Here is a 20,880-nt window from a genome sequence, read left to right on the forward strand (position 1 = left end):
CACTGGACTGCAGAATAAGGGCAAAGGGATATTCCTCATGCTAATTATTTTGAAGTTGTTTTTCGGAGGATAGTAAATGTCAAATTCTTTCCCTTAGCCATCTCTATCTCCTTTGTTCCTTTGCAGGGGCTGAGTCAGCCTGTTGGGTGACCCAGGCCTGCCCTAGGGGAGGGAGGGAGCCATACAACTAAGTCCTTTGAGCCTCTCCCCTGGCCAGAGGGCATCAGCAACTGGAAAGGAGCCCAGCTTTATGGGCAAACAATGGTGCCAGCCAGCTGCGGGTGAAGCAGGGCTCAGCAGCCTGGCCTGATCTGGGAGGTGTCCAGAAGGGTGCCCCTCACACCTGAAGGGTCCACTTCACTTGGAGACACTATCCACCAATCAGGGAATATGTCTCAAAGCACTTTGGCAAGGGGCTGGGGAGAGTCAGGGAATATGGAGAGGGAATCCCTCAGTATTCCTGGTGAACACCTCTCAGCATGACATCCCCAATCTCCCAGCTAGGGGACCTCAGCGTTCCTGGAATTGAACTATTCTGGCATATGGGTGAGAAAGCAAAGGCTCCACAAAGAACTGAAACTTGTTTGAGGTCCTATAGGAAATCAACAACCAAGCCGGGGCTAAAAATCCAGGTTCCCTTTGACACAGCAAATCCACACCAGGAAGTGATGTTTGCATAACCTTTTATGAGCATGCTCAATTCTGTGTCTTTGATAAGTGTCCATCTGACACAGAAGATAGTGTCTGATCACCTGACCACTGGACTCAGAAGCAGGATCTCAAGCATGGAGACCTCCTGGACAGGAACAATAGGCAACGCTTGCCTGTCTGTCAAGCCTGTGATGTGGCAATCGCCTGCGTTCAAAGCCTGCCTCCAGAGTCTGGGAAGACGCCCAGTGGGTAAAGGGCTTGCTGTACAAGCATGAGTCTCAGAGTTCGAATCCCCAGAACTCAGGACAAATTCAGGTGTGGTGGTGAGCCTCTGGAATCCCAACTCTGAGAGGGCGTAGATACAGGTGGATCTTGTGGGTGGGGTTTTCTAGCCTGCCAATCTAGTCAAACCATCTAGCTCCCAGTTCAAGGAGAAGCCTTGTCTGAAAAATCAGGTGCAGAAGCAATTAAGGAAGATACTCACTGTGGACCTGAGGCTTCAACATACACCCAACACCCCCAGGACCTGAGGCTTCAACATACACCCAACACCCCCAGGCACATATTCACACACCACACATACACACCAAACCTACAACTAACACTTCCTATGTGTGTCACCTGATGTGAATTAGTTTGTTGCTGTGGTTCCAAGACGGCCATCAATGACCCTTACCTCAGAGTGTCTATCCCCTTATCTACACAGTTCCTTCAGTGTATCCATTTCCTTCTGTAGGCAGTTTCCTCACTGGTCCTTGCCTCAGGTTATCTATCCCCTTATGTTGGCAGTTCCTTCTGCATGAATGCCACTGACCTCTGTAACCACTGGAGGACTGTAGAAGTGAAACCCCAACTTCAGAGATTAAAAAAAACAACACTAGAAGTCCTGTCTTGCTCTTTTGAACCATTGTCAATGGGGGGAGGGCATCAGAGTCCATGAACTACAGACAGGTAACCCAATGGAGAGACCCACACAGCTGTGTGTTGCTATAATGCCACACATTACGTTATAAAGAAGTTTAATTGGGTCAAAGTTCTCAAGGTCAGAGGGTCTGAGACTGAAAGCCCAGTTCTGCTGAGGGTCTCCTGGCTGCATCATAATTCAGCAAGAAGAATCCTGTGGCCAAGGAGCTTGTGCAAGGGCTGGAGGCGGGAGGGGCGCGGGTCTGGGTTTGCTCTAGAGCAAACCCAGGCTTCTGAACATCAATCCACTCCGACAATGTTGGCTTTAGCCTTCCTGACCTAATAAACTTCTTGACAATCCCTGGAACTTCTCAGCACTCTCAGAGTAGTAAGTAAACATCAATGTGAGTTTTAGAAGGGGCATTCAGACCATAAGCAAGTACGGAGACCCCTCCAACAGCCAACTGACTTGCCAGCCATGTGCATGAGCCCCCTGGGAATTGGATACCGACTCCTAGCCCCACTCAGGGCTCTAGATGCCTGCAGCCCTGGTTCACACCTTCACTAGACCCTCATGACAATTCCAGAATCTTATTGCTTTTTAAAGATTTATTTATTATGTGTACAGTGCTCTGTCTGTATGTATCCCTACAGGCCAGAAGAGGACACTAGATCTATTATAGATGGTTGTGAGTCACCAAGTGGTTGCTGGGAATTGAACTCAGGACCTCTGGAAGAGCAGCCAGTCCTCTTAACCGCTGAGCCATCTCTCCAGCCTGAATCTTATTGTTTTAAGCTGTCAAGTTTTGTAGTAATTTCTTATGTAGAAATAATGAATGCAAACATTTTTCCTTCTTTTCTTTATCTTTTAAAATCTAAATTCTGTTAGTTTACTGTCATGTATGTGTATAAAGTGTGCACATGAGCATGCATACATGCATGCCATGGTGCACATGTGGAGGTCAGAGGACAACTGCCAAGAGTCAATCCCCTCCTTCCACAGGGTGGTCCTGGATATCGAACTCTGATTGGCAGGTTTAGGAGACAAGTGCTTTTACCCACTGATCATCTCATCAGTCTTTATTTAAAAGTGAGGGTGAGTATAGCTTCTGCTTCATACACACAGAGTACAGATCCAAACAGATGGGGGCAATGTTGCTACATTATTATGCAGTGTTTAGTTAGTTAGACATTTGTTTATTTATTGTTGCTATTGTGTGTCTACACATGTGCCCTTGAGTGGGCACACCATGCTGTGGCATGCCTGTGGAGGTTGGAGGACACTTCTCTCCTTTCACCTAAAGTTCCAGGGACCAAACTTAAGTTGTCAAACTTGCAGAGCAACTGCTTTTACCCACTGAGCCATCTCACCAGCCCCATGTGGTTTTTATTAATGGAGAGCTGAGCATCAAGGTAGGGTCAAAAGGGCAGCAGCAATGTCATTCTGAGTTTGGGTCTGAAATATCCCCCAGCCCAAGCCCAAGGACAAATCCGGCAGGGACTCTCCATCCCCTCCCTCTCCTTTAAGCAGTGTGGGGATCCCCTAGAGGTTCCAGTTTCTATCACCCCTCCCCACCCTGGAATTTATCAGGTAATTCTTGGCTCGTCTTCTAGGAGGTCTATGTTCAAAAAATTTGCTCCATCTCAGCACTTTTCCAGGACATTCCCTGGCCCCTGGAAGCTGCCCAGCTAAGAATTGTTTTGCTCCTTAATCCATCTCTGGGAACCGGGTTTAAATTTTAACTGTGGTGCAGATTCGCACTTTGAAAAATTTCTCAACCTCTTGAACCCCGTTTCTTCATCTGTCAAACAGAGAGAGTGAATTCTGCCTCCCGGCTGCTGGGGAAAGAAAATAGTCAGGTATGAAAACTGCAGAATAGGATAAACGGGAAGCCCCCTGCAACTGTCAAGTATAGCCCCGCCCCAGCATCTTCTCCTCACAGTGGGAGTGGCTTAACACTCAGGCTCCGCCCTGCTCTGCGATAGAGACCAGCTTTGTCTCTTTGATCATGGGACTTTCAATTTCTTTATTCAGGCTTTCAGCAGAACTTGTAAACGTACTCCAGTACTTTCCTTCGGCAACTAAGCCAAGTTAAGAAGAGGGGCTTGTTGTTGTTCTGTTTTATTTTGGTTTTGTGTGTGTGTGTTTTCGAGACAGGGTTTCTCTGTAGCTTTGGAGCCTGTCCTGAAACTCGCTCTGTTGACCAGGCTGGCCTCGAACTGACAGAGATCCACCTGCCACCTGAGTGAGGGGCTTAAAGGTGTTTGCCAACACCGCCCCGTTTGTTTTGCATTTTAATGGGTTCACATTCAATAGCCCAGGCAGACTTTAAAGTCGTGATCTTCCTGACTCAGACTTCCAAGTACAGGGATTACAATTGAAAATAAATTGTTGTTGTTAGTATTTGTATGTATGGTGCTTGGAATCAAACTAAAGATTCCAGGTATACTAGACAAACATTCTACTACTTGACTACACTTTTTTTGTTTGGTTTGGTTTGGTTTTTGAAACAGGGTTTCTCTGTAACAGCTCTTGCTGTCTTGGTACTCTGTAGACTAGGCTGGCCTCCAACTCACAAAGATCCTCCTGCTCTGGCTCCCGAATGCTTGGATTAAAGGCCTGTGCCACCACACCCTGGCTTTTTTTTTCTTTTAGCATGGGTTGTAGAGATCTTAATTAATTTACTCACATTTGTAAGTCAAGTGTCCTACCAACTGAACTATCACCCCAGCTCCCAAATAAATTACTTGTAAGTGGAATCTTATTGGATATTATCAGTTCCTAAGTTTGGATGAATGTTGGAATAGCCTAAGGGGTTAATGTAGATGCCTCCAAAGATCCTGATTCAATTGTCTATCTAGGGTGTGGCCTGGACAGCAAAAGTATTTTAAAGCCTTGTTCCCCTGAAGTTAAAGGGACTAGATTTACCTAGCCATCTGAAAACAAGAATGGGATTAAATAAAACAATTTAAATAGGGATCAAGCAGTGAAGGAAAGTGACCCCTGGGATGGAAACAAATGAGAAAAGACCACGGCGTTCACACACACACACACACACACACACACACACACACACACACACACACACACACACGTGCGCGCGCACGCACGCACACACACACACACCACATAGTGACTTATATTAGTTATGAAAGCTCAACCTTAGCTTAGGATTGTTTCTAACTAGTTCTTATAACTTAAACTAACCCATTTCTATTAATCTACTTTCTGCCTCATGGCTTTCTTACTTCATCTCCATACTGCCCACCCTGCTTTCTCTGCATCTCCTGGTGTCTCCACCTTCCTCTTCCCAGCATCTTCTGCCCAGAAATCCTGCCTAGCTATTGGACAGTCGGCTTTTTCTTAAACCAATCAGAGTAACACATCTTCACAGTGTACAAAACGAATATGCCACAAGATGAGGATTTCCACAAATTACTATCAAAATAGTTTTCAGGATTTCCACAAACTACTGTCAAGACAGTTTGCAGGTCACAGAACAGGGAAAGGAAACCCAGTGGAGTCCCACAGACTCTGGGGAGAAGGAAATGAATCTGAGGAGACTCTGGAGGCCAGAGTTTCCAGAGCAGGGTGCTCAGGAGGACTACTGCATGGGCAGTGTTTTTCAAGCATTCGGTCAAGCACTCAAGGATATGTGCATGCAAGGAAACTATCTTAAGATAAGGGGGGAAAGCCGGGCAGTGGTGGCGCACGCCTTTAATCCCAGCACTCGGGGAGGCAGAGGCAGGAGGATCTCTGTGAGTTCGAGGCCGGGCTGGACCGACAGCCTCCAAAACAATACAGAGAAACCCTGTCTCATAAAAACCAAAAAAAAAAAAAGATAAGGGGGAAATACCCAGAAGAGCTGGCAGTAACAGTGTTCAGGGCTCACACAGGCCCAGGAATACCATCTGGGCCCTCCATGATGACTAAGAAGCCTTGTGATTCCTCAGGCATTTGGTAGAGTACACAGAAGGGTACTGCCTCAGTACTGGAGGAAAATTAGCCCCAAACTAAAAAATGTCTTGATCACACTTAATATTAAAATCAAGACCCCAAAGATCAAACCATTTTCAAAGAACTGAATTGCATCCCAGAAGAAAGCAATTCCTAAAGGATTACAAAATTATCAAGAAGCTGGGTGGTGGTGGTGCTCACCTTTGATGCCAGAACTCAGGAGGCAGAAGCAGGTGGATCTCTGTGAGTTTGAGGCCAGCCTGGTCTACAGAGCTATTTCGAGGACAGCCAAGGCTATACAGAAAAACTCTGTCTCTAAAACAAAAACCAAACCAAACAAACAAACAAAAAATATCTAGCACTTAACTAGTGGAACTCACACGTCCAATATCCAACTGAAAAAATTCAGGGGCCAAGAAAGATGGCTTAGCGGGTAAAGACTATCACCATTAAGCCTGGTGACCTGGGTTCAATCCCTGGAGCCCACATGGTGACAGAGGAAAGTGACTCCTGCAAGCTGCCCTCTGACCTCCATCTGTGTGCTATGGTATGGTAACATGCACACACACAAACTAATACCTAGCTTTTTTTTACACGATCGCTAAAATGTTAAAATATGTTTTATCTTTCTTTCTTTTTTTCTCTCTCTTTTGTTTTTTAAAGACAAGGTTTCCCTGTGTAACTTGGCTGTCCTGGAACTACCTCTGTAGACTAGACTGGCCTTGAACTCACAGAGATGTTTGCCTCTGCCTCCCAAATTCTGGGATTAAAGATGTGTGTTACCACGGTTCAACTTAAAAACTTAAAATATGCTTTTTCTGACCAGGCGGTGGTGGCGTACGCCTTTAATCCCAGCACTCGGGAGGCAGAGGCAGGCGGATCTCTGTGAGTTCGAGGCCGGGCTGGACTGACAGCCTCCAAAACAATACAGAGAAACCCTGTCTTGTAAAACCAAAAAAAAAAAAAAAATGCTTTTTCTTAAATGGTGTTTTATTTTGAGACAGGGCCTCACATAGCCCAAGCTGGCCATAAACTCACTAGCTCAGGAGTGCTGAGATAATAGGCATAGGCCTCCATGCCTGATTTATGTGGTACTGGAGTCAAAACTAGGTTTTGCCCATGCGAGACAAGTGCACTATTTACTGAACAACATCCTTTGTCCTTAAAATGTAACTTTATCTAAAGGATTTCCTAAGGTCAAAATTTAGTGCAACAATGTACAACTTGAGCCAATTCTTTTTTTTTTTTTTTTGAGATAAAGTTTCTCTGTAACTTTGGAGGCTGACCTGGAACTCACCCTGCAGACAAGGTTGGCCTCGAATTCACAGAGATTCACCTGCCTCTGCCTCTGCTTCCCGAAGCTGAGATTAAAGGTGTGCGCCACCAACACCCAACCCTACAAATTATTTTTATTACCTTATATTTGCACTTCTTGATTTTGTTTCACTTAAATAATTAAACTAATGACTAAAGAAAAAAGGATGCTCCTTTAAATGTCAAGATAAGAAACTATAAGGTTTTCTCTTCAAACAATAAACTTTACTTGGTTATATTTATTCCCTGTAAATGTCAAACCAATTGATATACCTGTAATATGAATGTCTAAAATCCTAGAAGCATTTTGATGTGTCTAATGATAATTCTTTGTGTCTAAAGAAACAAGGCTTGCTCAAAAGTATTTTCCTTGTTTCAGTGATATTTACAAAGAGGAATTAGCTTAGGGGACAAGATTTTATGTTTTATTAAGTCAATTGCTTATGTTTTCTGCTGATTTTATCAGGTTTTTGATCAAAGTTAGATCATTAGGTAAACACATTAATCTGATGAGCCGTCTTGCCGGCCCCTTAGGTGATCTTAGTACATGTAAGATGCTGTGTATCTATAATGTCTAAAGCAATATGTCTAAAACCTACCTATATATTCTGAAAAACTTTGAGGAATTAAAGGCACATGTTTAATACCTACAAAGTGACCAATCAGTGCAGGGCTCACTGTTATTCAGTGTGTATACAGTATATCTGGACTGTTGACACATGACATTTTTAAAAAACACTTCTGCTATTTACAGTCAGGACAATTTAGATAAAAAACTTGCCTTTTATGCAGGAAGTGATGACTCAGGCCTGTACTCCCAGCACTTGGGAGGTGAAGGCAGGAAAGTGAAGAGTTCAAGGCCACCTTTGACTACGTGGTGAGTTTGAGGCCTGCGGGGCTACAATGAAACCCTGTCTCAGAAAACAAAAACAGCTCACCACTGGGCAGTCTTCCTATTTCAAACCCAGCCTACTTCTGTCTGGGTTGCCTAATAAGTATGTTATTATTGAATATATAAAGTGTGTGTCTGTGTTTGTTAAGTCGGGGAACTAGCCTGCTGATATCACAGGACTGCTTCCTAAATCTGTAAAAGGTCCAAAGTTCTTGTTTTTGTCTGCATTAGAGACCTATTTTCTACCCAGACAGAAATTCCAAATTTTGCTTCAGAAGTAGGTAATACATTAAGAACTCATGAGAGTGGCTGAGCATGGTGGCACACGCCTTTAGTCCCAGGATTTAGGAGAAAGGGACAGAAGGAACTCTATTAGCTCAAGGTCAGCCTAACCCACAAAGTAAGTTTCAGGATAGCCAGGGATACACAGTAAAACCCTATCTCAAACAAACGGAAAAGAAAAAAAAAAACCCACAATGCTACTTGTGGCTGGCTTCTTTATATGGTAACTGCCTTTATGCTCCTCTTGTATTATAGAGATCTTCTACCATGTGGCCCTTCAAAGCACACTTTACTAAAATGATGCCTTTAAACTAGAATCATTAAGGGTGATAACCTTGTCTCGCTTTCTTAGGGTTACTACTGCCGTGATGAAATGCCATGGCCAAAAGCAAACTGGGGAGGAAAGGGCTTATTTGGCTTACACTTTCTCTTTACTGTTCATCATTGGAAGAAGTCAGGATAAGAATTCAAGGAGAGCAGGAACCAGGAGGCTGGAGCTGATACAAAAGCCATGGAGGGGTGCTGCTTCCTAGCTTGCTCCTCCTAGTTTGTTCGGCATGCCTTATCATAGAGTCCGGGACCACCAGCCCTCCACCATCAATCACTAATTAAGAACATGATTTACAGGCTTGCCTAAAGCACAGTCTTATGGAGATACTTCCTCAAGTGACATTCCTTCCTCTCAAATGACTCTAGCTTGTGTCAAGTTGACATAAAACACACTAACCTTGCTCCTGACTGACTATGCCTATAATTTTGTGTGTGTGTGTGTGTATGTATGTATGTATGTATGTATATATGTGTGTATGTATTTAGAGGCCAGGTCTTTTTCTTTTGTCTTTTTGGACTAGGCTGGAACTCCATGTGTAGCTTATATTGGCTCCAGACTTACGGAGACTTTCCTCCCACATCAGCTACAACTACAGGCTTCAGCTATGTGCTTAGCATGACTGTGCTCTTTAAGCAAAGATCACTAGACATGTCCTAACACTGTGTACTCTAAGAAGTGCCCCAAAGACTTTTGTTTGCTTGTTCATTTACACTACTAGGGACTGAACCCAGGGCTTCAAATATGCTAGGTGAGACCTCTCTCACTGACTATGTCCCAGACCCCTCCCTGTCAGGGTCCAACCTCAGCTCGAGTTCAGGTCCTGAGATGGGGAAGGGGTGTCCATGCAAGGAAAACTTCTGACAACCAATGGATTGCACTCAAGTGGCCCCAAATAGCTCAGGCTGTCTTTATTTATACTTAAAGTTTTTCTTACCAGGGTTACATGAGCAGTTTTATTATTGCCTTCTATCTTTTTATTTTAAGAAATACAACATAATTTAAGGAACACATCATGGTCATTACGAAAGCTCTCATTGTTCCATTTTATGAGTCCCCAAATACACATTTCCACCCCCTGCATAACCTTATTCTAGACCTAGAGTTCAGAATTTTTGCAGGCTGAACTAAATATCAAGCCAGAAACATCCTGCTCTTGCAGTGCTTATGTCAGCTCGCAGCTACTTGTGGTTACAAAGTTAAAAAGTAATAGACATGGGCACAATGCTTTAAGGACAACAATATTCTAACCCAGACAATTCTTTCATGTCTACAATATATGCTTTCATCCAGTTCCCTTTTTTTACGAGAGGGTTCCCATGTCTCAATCTGTTTGTAAAAGGCAGACCTCCACAAGGCACTCTTGTTTGTTTTTTTGTTTTCTTTTTGGTTTTTCGAGACAGGGTTTCTCTGTATTGTTTGGAGGCTGTCCTGGAACTCGCTCTGTAGACCAGGCTGGCCTCGAACTCACAGAAATCCACCTGCCTCTGTCTCCCGAGTGCTGGGATTAAAGGCGTGCGTCACCAATGCTCTTTGGTTCTTTTAATTTATTTAACTTTATCTTATGTGCACAAAGGTATCAGATCCCCTGGAAGTGGAATCACACACAGCTGCTATGTGGGTGCTAGGAATTGAACCTAGGTCCTCTGGAAGAACAGCCAATGTTCATAATCACTAAGCCATCTCTCCATCTCCATCCCCATTGCTGTCTTCTGAATTCACTAAATACAGCCTAGAATGACCACAAACTTTTTTTTTTGAGACAGGTTTCTCAGTGTAACATTCTTGACTGTCCTGGAACTTTTTCGTAGATCAGGCTGTCCTCAAACTCACAGAGATCCGCCTGTTTCTGCTTCCCAAGTGCTGGGATGACCACCAACTTGTGATCCTTCTACTTCTGCCTCCTGAGTGGTGGGATTACAGGCATACATTCTCACATGTAGTTTATACGGAGCTGGGTACTGAAGCTAAGGCTTCATGCATGTTAGGCAAGCACTCTGTTAACTGAACTAAATGTCTAGCCCAAAGGTTTGTAGTTTTGAGGTTTGGTTTCACATAGTTGAGGCTGGTCCTGAGCTGACCCTCCCGCTCCACCTCTCAAGAGCTGATATTATAGGCATGTGCCACCATCACGGGTTTTATCATTGAAAACGTTATCATGGAAGTTTTGTATGTTTTTTCTTTTCATGGTGGGGATTGGATTCAGGATCTCACTCATGCTAAGGACATGCTCTGCCGATGAGCTTGCATCCACAGCAGTAAAGATTGTATATGTTCATTTATGGCTCAATGTAAAGTCATCTTGTGCATATCTACCTTTGCACAACTCCTTAAAAGACACCGGCTTAACCTGGCAGAGTGAGAGGACTCTAGAATTGGGAGGACCAGTCCTACTACTGCTAGTCATCAGCTGCTCTCAAGTTAGCCGTCTGACTGTTCTGGGACACAGCCTTTTTATTGCACCTTTGGACCTACCTCTGGTTTCATCTTTCCCATGAGCCTAAGAGGTATGCAAGATACCACCACTAGTCCTGCTTCACAGATGAAGAAACAGTCTGAATGCAGCTGACTAGACCAGTTGACCTCGTGGGACCTGTCTCCTCTCCACCCAGGCCTAGAGACTCCCCAGGGATTTAGCAGAAAGCTTCATCGTTTGCATATTTCTCATTGCACCCTGTGCCACCTGCAGAGATGTCTGAGTGAATCAGGGTGAGCTCTCAGATTCCGGAGAGTCTTTCTGTCTGACACCTTCCCAGCTTATGTAAAGTGACCTGGATGCTTGCTGCTTGGTTCTATCTTTGCTTGAAGAATTTTTAAGGTGTGACTTTAGTCTGCATTTTTTGTTGTTGTTGCCTCTTCTTTGGATTGCAGATTCTAGTTTAGGACAGACATCTCCAGTGATCACTTTAGGGAAAGAAAATATTCCAGTTTGCAATGTATAAAGGTTGGTCACTGGAGGTTTCATGGGCTAAGGATAACATTAAATTTGAAAGCAAAAAAGGAAAAAACTTGCGGGGGCTGTACCAGGATTCCCACCCCCAACATTTCACTATGAAAATATTTAAACAGGTAGAACTGCATACAGTGGGAAAGATTAAACAGCAAATGTCCACCTACCTACCTCTTAGGTTCTGTAATTATCAACCGATTTGCTCTGTCACACATTCATTTATCGATCCCTCCTTGTCTCTGCCCATTCATCTCTATTTTTTGACAGTTTCAATGAAGCTGTAGAGTTCACTCTCCCTTTAAACACTTTAGCATGACCATCATTAACTAGCATTTAACATTTGGCTTTTGCTTATGTTAAGTAAAATACAAAGCAGACATTGCTTTAGATTGAGCTCCTAAACTAGACCCAACAGATCAAATCAAAACTGTGTCATCCTAAAGTGTAAGGCTCCGTGTCTTTTTTGCTGGTTTTGTTTTTGTTTCTCTGTGTAGCCCTGGCTGTCCTGGAACTACCTTTGTAGTCCAGGCTAGTTTCGAACACACAGAAACCTGCTTGACTCTGCTGAGATTAAAGGCGTGTACCACTACCACCTGGCTAAATCACCATGTATTAATTGTTATGGTGGAAGCTTCACCCCAGCCCCTGGCATCCATATACCCAGAGTATGGGATGTCATGATGGAGGCTCCACCCAGCCCCCTTCGCTGTCTCTCTCCAAACCCTGCTGCATCTCAGAAAGTCTGACATATGATGTCCCCTCCCCCAGAGATGCTCAAGACCACTCCCACAGGGTACTTAAACTACCACCCAGAAAACAGACTCGTGGTTTTCCCATCTCCTTTTCCTGTCTCTTCTTTCAGGGACTGGAAGGCCATCCAGGACCATTGTATCCATTAAACGGGGGTGTTTTCTAATTCGGTTTAATTTGGTCTGATTTGGATTGCTGTATTGACGGAGAGTGCAAAACTTTTCATTAATGTTTACAAGAAAAGTTATTTTGAAGTGATCAGCTCACCTTCTGATTGCTGTTTCTGCTATTTCTAGCACTTGCCTTGGGCCATCAACATGGCTAGCAGGTAAAATCACTTGTTTTGCAAGCCTGATGACCTGAATTTGAGCCTGGAAATCCACCTAAGACACTGGACGTAATGATGCACATCTGTAATCCTGGCTCTCCTATGGTGAGATGGGAGGCAGAGGCTGGAGAACCCCGGAACCTCTCAGGCCAGTTAGCTGGGGGTATGTAGCATAGAAAGTCTCAGTCTTCTAAATTTGTTTTGTATTTTCCAGTGATAGCCCCATTCCAGAGCTACCTAGGGGCCGCCAGCCATCAGTTGACTCAACGTACAAAACGACACTTCTTACTTGGAAGTATTTGAGAATTTCCTGTCAGAAATCAGGACACATCAATATCTGTCATTTATCTTTCTACCTTCCTAATAGATGGTGCCTGTTACCTATGTATCATCTACCTGTCTATGTATGTATGCACGTATGTATGCATATATCTGTCACCTGTCTGTCTGTCTGTCCTTCCTGCCTGTCTACCTATCTACATGCCTATCTACCATCTTTTACATAATCACAATTTGTGTTGTCACAATTTGTTCTTTCTCTTTGCTTACTCGTATTTCATTGTCTGGATGAATATTTGATAGTTTACTAATTATCCTGTATATAAAAGAAACAGCACCTTGGATTGGTTTCCAATATTTTCATTTTAATTGTGTGTGTGTGTTGGTTTTTATTTGATTTTTTTGTTTGTTTTTTTGGGGGGTTGGTTTTTCAAGACAGCATTTCTCTGTGTAACCCTGGCTATCCTGGGACTCACTTTGTAGACCAGGCTGAACCTCAAACACAGAGATCCACCTGCCTCTGCCTCCCAAGTGCTGGGAGTAATGGCGTGTGCCACCACTGCCTGGCTTCTTTTTAATTTTTAAAGATTTATTGTCACTTACATATATGTGTGTGTATCTGCGTGTTAGTATTCCCAGGAGCATTCAAATCCCCAAGGAGGCCAGAAGAAGGCATTAGATCCCTTGGTGCCAGAGTTATAGACACTTGTGAATTATTTGATGTTGGTGATGGAACTGAATTGAGGTTCTCTGAAAGAGCAGGAAATGCTTTTAACTGCTACGATGTCTCTCCAGTTCCTATTTTTTTAATTTTTTATTGGAGACAGGGTCTCACAATGTAACCAAGACTGGACTCAAATTCACTAAATAACTGAGGATGACTTCAAATTTCATTTTCTAAATCTATTGTATTTCATTCCTTTTTGTCGTGTGTGTGTGTGTGTGTGTGTGTGTGTGTGTGTGTGTGTGTGAGATGACAACTACAAATATAAATCCTTGCCTCTCACTTTGTTTGAGACAGGGTTTCTAGCTTTGCTACTCTGTAGGCCAGGCTGATCTTTGGGATTCTGGGCACTCTCCTATGTCTGCTGGAACGCAGCACTGTCTTGCTCTATAGACCAGGCTGGCCTTGAACTCACAGAGATGGGCCTGCCTCTGCTTCCCGAGTACTGGAATTAAAGGTGTGCACCACCACCTCCTGGCTCCACCTCTGCCTGACTTACCCTGTCTTATTTTTTGTGAATTCTTAGAAGCTGAACTTATGTCTTCAAGCAAGTGCTTTCCCCATTGAGTATCTCCCTGCTGACCATGAGCTTCTGACTCCTGATGCCACCTCCTGAGTGTTGGGATTAAAGGTGTATGTCTCCCGCTTGTTTTCTTGTCTGTTTTTTGTTTTGAGACAGGTATTTCTCTATATCCCTGTCTGGCCTGGGACTCATAATGCCGTTCAGGCTGGCCATCAGCTTGCAAGAATCCTCCTGCCTCAGCCTTCCTAGTGCTAGCATAAGATATGGACCACAAGACCTGACAGTTACTGTGTTTTACATGTATTAGCTAATTTAATCCCCAATAATACTAAATACAGATGCATTACTATTCCCATCTTATAGATGAGGAAACTGACCATCCTACTGATGTTGGCATACATGTTTAAAGACATAGTGCATATGAAACTCTTAGGGCAAGATTTAGTGATTACAATGTAAGAATAGTAAGTTAGTGATTGCAATGTAAGAGTAAATATTAGGGAAATTTTATTTTACTTACTTGGTCTTTACATTTGCTACCCTTGATTATTAGTAGGAAGCAAAGTTGCCAAATACCATATAGGATGCCCAGTTAAATTTGAATTTTTGAGTGAAGGGGCATGAGGGAAAGCAGTAGGGAAGTGATATATATGTATGCATACATATATATGTATGTATGTATTTATGTGTGTGTGTATATATATATATACACATATGTATGTGCTGCAGTAAAATACTGTACTTTGTATGCTACGTACAAGTTAATTATGGCCAGAGAGCTGACTCATCTGGTAAAGGCACTTGTCACCAAGCCTGACTGAAGTTCAGTCCCTGGGAACCATGTGATGGGGAGAGAGAGGCAACTCCTGCCAAGCTGTCCTCTGACCTCTACACACAGCATGTAATTAAAATGTAAAAATAAAAACTATTTTAAAATGTTAAAAGTTTTGAATATTAGCCAGGTGTGGTGGCATATGCCTTTAATTTCAGTACTTGGGAGGCAGGGGTGGGTAAATCTCTATAAGTTTAAGACCAATTTGGTTTACACAGTAAGTTTTAGGCCAGCCAGGGCTATGTAGTAAAACCCTGTCTCAAACATTTTTTTGTATCTTAGATAATGAAAAAAAATAGCATAAGTTAGTCACATGCAATTTTGACTGTAAAAATATGTTAAGCGTGGTGGTGGTATCGTACATCTTTAATTCTAGTCTTTTTCTGTGTAGTCATGGCTGTCCTGGAACTCCCTCTGTAGATCAGGTTAACTTCAAACTCACAGAGATCTCCCTGCCTCTGCCTCCCTAGTGCTAGGATTAAAGGGGTGTGAGTGGTTTCAATGCAGGTTTTAAACAAGAGGGTTCTGAGGAAGAAGGAGCTTGTGAAAGAAACAGGATATTTGGGGAGAGCATGGACTTGGGCTGCTCAATAACTGTGTATATAGCATTTTGGAGGCTTTTGAAACTATTTTTTTCAAAGTGTTGCTAAAAAACCTAATGAGATGACAGTGTGGTTCCTGGGCCCATCTGACAGGGTGATAATTGATAAGGAAAAAGTCTAGATTACAGGAGTGCAGGTTAGAAGGTATTTATTGTAAGCAAAGTGAATATTCTTGTTTGTGGGTTTCCTAAAAAGTGTCTGGGAGAAGAACGAAACCCTTTCCAAGGTCATATGCGTTCAGGCCTGGAGCCTGGTTCATCCCTATTTTAACGTAAAATATCTGTAACTGAAAGAAATATCTTTGTATTTGCAACCTTCTCAGTAAACATTGTTAATTGTGCTTGACTTCTCAAATGTTGAGCGACTTCAACCCTGTTCTGTGGAAAGTCTTAGTTTTCTTCTCCACGCCTCAGCATTTTCCTTACCTTTTATATGACTCAGGAACAAAGATAGAACCTGTATAACTCATTCTGCAGATGTGGAAACAGCCTCAAAGAAAGGAAATGATGTAGCTATAGCCTTAGGTGTCCCCCTTCACACACTCCAGGGTCCCGTGTAGTTGAGGCTCACCTGGAGCTCAGCATGTAGCTGAGGATGGCTAAAAACTCTTGGTTCTGCTATTGTCTCTACCTTCTCTGGTGCTGGGATTACAGAGATATGCCATCAGGCCCAGCAAAAGGCTGAGTTTCAGTGTTTTACTGTGTGTGTGTGTGTGTGTGTGTGTGTGTGTGTGTGTGTGTGTGTGTGCACGCGCGCCATATGTGGAAATCAGCACAACTTGTAGGAGCTACAACCTCAGCTCCCCAGCCTTAGGTCTTAAGCAGTCTCTGGATCCAGATCTCAGTTCTCTGAATCCCTATCAAGCATCTCTCTCCATTAGCACAGCTATTCAAGCCTTCCCTGCCTGTGGCAATTAAAAGTGGAGCCAATGCAGGAAAGAGAGGGACAGCAGCATGACTAAGTGTTCTGTAGGGAGAGCCACTAAGGGACAGCTGGCATGTGGGCCAGTGGGGTGTCTTTTTCAACCCTTTCTGAAATGGGCTTTCTTCTCTCCCCTCCTCCTCTCCCCTCTTTTCCTTTCTCTTCTTCCCTCCCCTTTCTCCTCCTTTTACTCTTCCTCTTCACCCTCCTCCCTCTTCTTCCCCTTTTGTTCTTTGAGACAGGGTCTTATGCTCTTCAAGCTGTCCTCAGGCTCACTACGTAGCCAAGGGTTACCTTAAGCTCTTGATCCTTTTGCCTTCATCTTCAAAGTGCAGGTATTACTGACATGTAACTCCATGTGCATCTGGGTACTACCTTCCCTTGCTTATAGTCAGCTTTTTCGGACTTCAAGGCTTTGCTGTAGCAAGAGCTTTTGTTCCTGGCTGACCTGGTGTCCTAGACAGAAGTAAAATGAAAGTGATTTGAGGTTATATTAACCACTGTTTCTGCATTTTAATTTTTTCAGTCAGGCCAAGCCTGGGGTAGTTCTGACTCAAGAAAACTGAGAGCCAGAATCACACAGCGTGAAAGAATGAGGAAATGGCCTATCTGTGATTTGCTGCCTTGACCAATACAGCCTCTTGGAGAACCACCAAGTACCTATTTTATAGCTGCCTGAATCTTCACAACATCCTGGGCGGTGGCCTTGTAACCATCCTGGTAGGAATGAAGACATCAAAAGAGATATTTGTACCCATTCCTTCAGCTATCAAACTATTGGGACAAGGACCCCAAGAAATTAGAATCTTCCCAGGAGTCTCATTCTGGTGAAGGGAAAGGCCTTGGGAGCCAGACAGAGGGGAACTTCCTCCCAAAAAGATGCCACAAAGCTCTGACAATTTAACTTTCAAGAGAGACTGGAGCTCAGACAGTGACCTCACCTTATCCATGACTGCTTAACTATTTATACCCCTTGCTCTTTACATAACCCTAAGCCTTGTGTCAGGATCCTAAAGTTGGACTTGGGGGGTCACTGGACCTCTTTGTTGCTCAATATGTTCATAGTGCATCAAATCTCCTTTTTCTTTCTTTTTTTTTTTTTAAAGATTTATTTATTTACTTATTATGTATACAGCATTTTGCCTCCATGCCAGAAGAGGGCACCAGATCTCGTTATAGATGGTTGTGAGCCACCATGTGGTTGCTGGGAATTGAACTCAGGACCCCAGGAAGAGTAGCCAGTGCTCTTAACCTCTGAGCCATCCCTCCAGCCTCCCAAATCTCCTTTTTCTGCTTGTCAGTATTATTTTGTCTCTTTTGTTAGCTTGTTGAGGGATAGATGGACCAGCCCAGCTTGTCAGCACTGTCAGGCCCTGGCTCTGGCACACACATCTCTGTTACAGGATCTAATATTTTCATATGTTGATTTGGTTGTGGGGGCTCAGATGACGGTGTCTGTGACTTTGAAAGCAAAGTGACATTGGCTGCTCACTTGAGCGTCTTCCCTTGGCTCAGTTACTTTTTGTTCCCCTCCTTTTGCTGAGTATTCTAAGTTCTCATTCCAAATTCCCAGTTTTCCTTGGATGATTAAGATGATAACTTTTAAGTAATCTTACCTTAGATTTACAGAACCTTGACCTGCCTATAACATCAGAATGTGTGCTGCCATTCCCTATTCTTTGATTCTGGGCATCAGATAGCATAGAACATGTAAGTTGCTATGATGTTTAACTTGTAGAGAGTAGTGTTTGTTCTAGGAGGCCTGCCCATTGCTACCTCCCTTCCTTCCCCTTCTTAGAAAAGTCTTTCATTGGGCTGGGGAGATAGCTTAGTAGGTAGAGCGCTTACTGCTCAAGTACGAGGTTATGATTCTCAGAACGCTTGTGAAAAACTGGCCTTGGTGGTACACACCTGTAATCCCAGCACTGGGGAAGCAAAGAGGGGAGAATCCTTGGGTTTGTTGGCCAGACAGACTAGCTGAGTCAGTGAGCTCTTGGTTTAGTAAGTGGCCCCGCCTCCAAAAGTAGTGGAGGACACTTGGCATCAACCTCTACCCTCTGTGTTCCCCTCCCCAAAGACACACACAGACAGACAGATAGACACCCATGCACACACGAATGCGTGCACACACACACATACCTCACAATTTGTGCTCCCAAATTTCCCGTTACCCGGGATGGGCTTCTGAGGCAATAGGCCCCATCTCCTCAGAACATCAGACTCTGAATAAAACTGACTTCCTTTTTACCCAGTCTCCCACCTCTAGAGGAGGACTGACATTCAGTGGCAAGCGGTTGGACATGGGCTCAGTAATTTATTGGTAGAAGGACTGGATTTTTATATTTCTCCGAAATCCACATTATTAACTCTTGTCAGTTCCTGCCTCATACATCAGGGCTAGTTTGCCCTGTTGACACTGGTAAGAAGCTTAAGGCAGCACAGTTCAATGGTCACAAAATATGACTTCTAGGGGTCAGCATCATCTGCAAATGTGTTAGAAATGCCCATTCCTGGTCTCATTCTAGAACTTTCTAAGAGCATCTAGGGGTTGTGTACAGCTCAGGGACACAACACACACCTAGAATGTCCATGTCCTACATAAACCCCCAGAACAATAATAAGAAAAAAGACATTCTTGGGGGAGGTTTGGAGTATAGCTTTTGATTTCCAACACTTTAATTTTACCTATTATAGAATCTTAAAATTGTGGGGCTGGCCAAGTAATCTACAAATCTGACTCCTTGAGTTCCATTCTTGCTTGATATCTGGATCCCACAATGGGAGGAGAGAGTCAGTCTCTGAAAGTTCTCTGAGTCCACACTAATCAATGAAACAGAACTGAAAATAAGCATGCAGACAAGTTGAGTGTGGTAATTCATGCTTGTAATCAATTCCAGTACTGGGAAGGCTGAGGGTGAAGAAGCCTGGGTTTGAGGCCAGCTTCAGCTACACAGTGAAAATTTGTCCCCAAAACAAAGAACAGTTGTAGACAAAGACTATCTGGAAGGAGATAGTTGACTCTTTTCTTAGTGATCTTGGGCCAGTTCCTTCATACTCATTTTTTTTTCCCTCTGTATAAAGTAGTAGAACACTTAATATTTTATAGTATGCCTGGTGATATGAGTCATCGGGATGCTAGTTAAAAAACCCGGATTCCCCTAGAGCACCCCACCCTCTCCATACTGGGAATAGGATCTTGGGCCTCACCAATGCTAGGTAAGTGCTCTACCAGTGAGCTACATCCCTACTCTTTTTTTTTTTTTTTTTTTTTTTTTTGGTTTTTACGAGACAGAGTTTCTCTGTATTGTTTCGGAGGCTATCGGTCCAGCCCGGCCTCGAACTCACAGAGATCCGCCTGCCTCTGCCTCCCGAGTGCTGGGATTAAAGGCGTGCGCCACCACCGCCCGGCTTACATCCCTACTCTTACAACATAATTCCTAACGGGGCAAACATTGGTTGGAAGAGCAGAAGAACTTTTAAATACTTCAAAACCAAACCAAACACCCTGAAACTCAGGATTTCACTATGTAACCACTAGAACTCTCTATTTAGACCTGGCTAATTGTGAACTCTGAGATCCAGCTGTCTTTGTCTTCTCACTGAACCTGAACGTTGATCTTGGTTGGTTAACTAGGGAGCTTGTGTCTCCGCCCCCAGTGCTAGGGGAGGGTCTACGTCAGCTTTTATATGGACCCTGCGGATTCAATTCAAGTCCTGTGCTTGCATGGCAAATACTTACTGAGCCGTCTTACCAGCCCAGAGTCTTTATTTTTTAACAAACTCTCCTATCACATCATGCAGAGTACAGCAGTTTCAAAGGTACTGCAAAAAGTGTAAGTGACTCGCTAGACGGTTTCCTTACGAGGAGACAGGCTAAACAATAGTGGAAAAGACGGATAATTATCAAGTGCTTAAATAGTGCTTCTGTTTGTACAGCCTATCAATTCTCACAAACACTTCCAAGGGAGGTTGAGGATAGGCTTAGATGCACTTGCTTGGGTTTCTTATCCTACATGCTGCTCAGTTTAAGCGTCTGAAAACGGTAACAAATGACATTTTTCTCATAGTTTTGTGGTAAGCATCAAGAAGTATGCTTTTCATTTTTTAGAACTCCTGCCGCGTTGGCACTGTCAAGCTGTCACCCTCCTAAGAACACCCTGTCAAAAAGGTGGAGAAAAGAGAATTTGAACCCAATCAGTGTAATTCCAGAAGGATTAAACTGGCTCAGTGATTCCCAAATTGTGATTCCTGCTGTCAATAGTATCACTAGAGAACTTGCTAAAAATGCAAATTATAAAACACTCCCCACCCTATCCCAGATCTACTGAGTCAGAAACTGGCGGTGGGAGCTCAGAGGTCTGTTTTTATAAGCTGTTCTAGGGATTCTAAGGCACACTAGAGTTTGGTAACAGTCTTCAGAGGTTTTGGCGGGGGTGGGGAGTGGGAGTGGGATAGGGGGTGGTGAGGAGAAGTGTTAAAAAAAGGAAGAAAGGAAGGAAAAAAGGAAGAGGGGAAGAAAAAGAAGGAAGAAAATAAAAAAGCTCTGGAAATGTAGAGAACAAGACTGGGTCCACTTCACCTGGAGGTGAAGAAAATGATACAGCAGGCTGGCGCGCAAGGCCTGCTGGGGCATGTAGTCCCGA

At 43.6% G+C, this 20,880-nt stretch overlaps 1 long non-coding RNA gene across 2 annotated transcripts in view; it reads left to right on the top strand.

Annotated features, from left to right (window-relative positions):
* LOC110343655 overlaps window positions 1–17,311 on the top strand; it is a 34,797-nt gene extending 17,486 nt beyond the window's left edge. For both annotated transcript variants that reach the window (XR_005871600.1, XR_005871599.1), the window contains 3 exons: window positions 12,325–12,519; window positions 13,886–13,990; window positions 16,764–17,311. This is a non-coding gene — a long non-coding RNA (uncharacterized LOC110343655). The remainder of the gene's footprint in view (window positions 1–12,324; window positions 12,520–13,885; window positions 13,991–16,763) is intronic.
* The last annotated feature ends 3,569 nt before the right edge of the window (window positions 17,312–20,880 follow it).

The sequence above is a fragment of the Mesocricetus auratus genome, unplaced genomic scaffold, assembly GCF_017639785.1.
Source record: "Mesocricetus auratus isolate SY011 unplaced genomic scaffold, BCM_Maur_2.0 Super-Scaffold_100028, whole genome shotgun sequence".
Taxonomy (NCBI): Eukaryota; Metazoa; Chordata; class Mammalia; order Rodentia; family Cricetidae; genus Mesocricetus; species Mesocricetus auratus.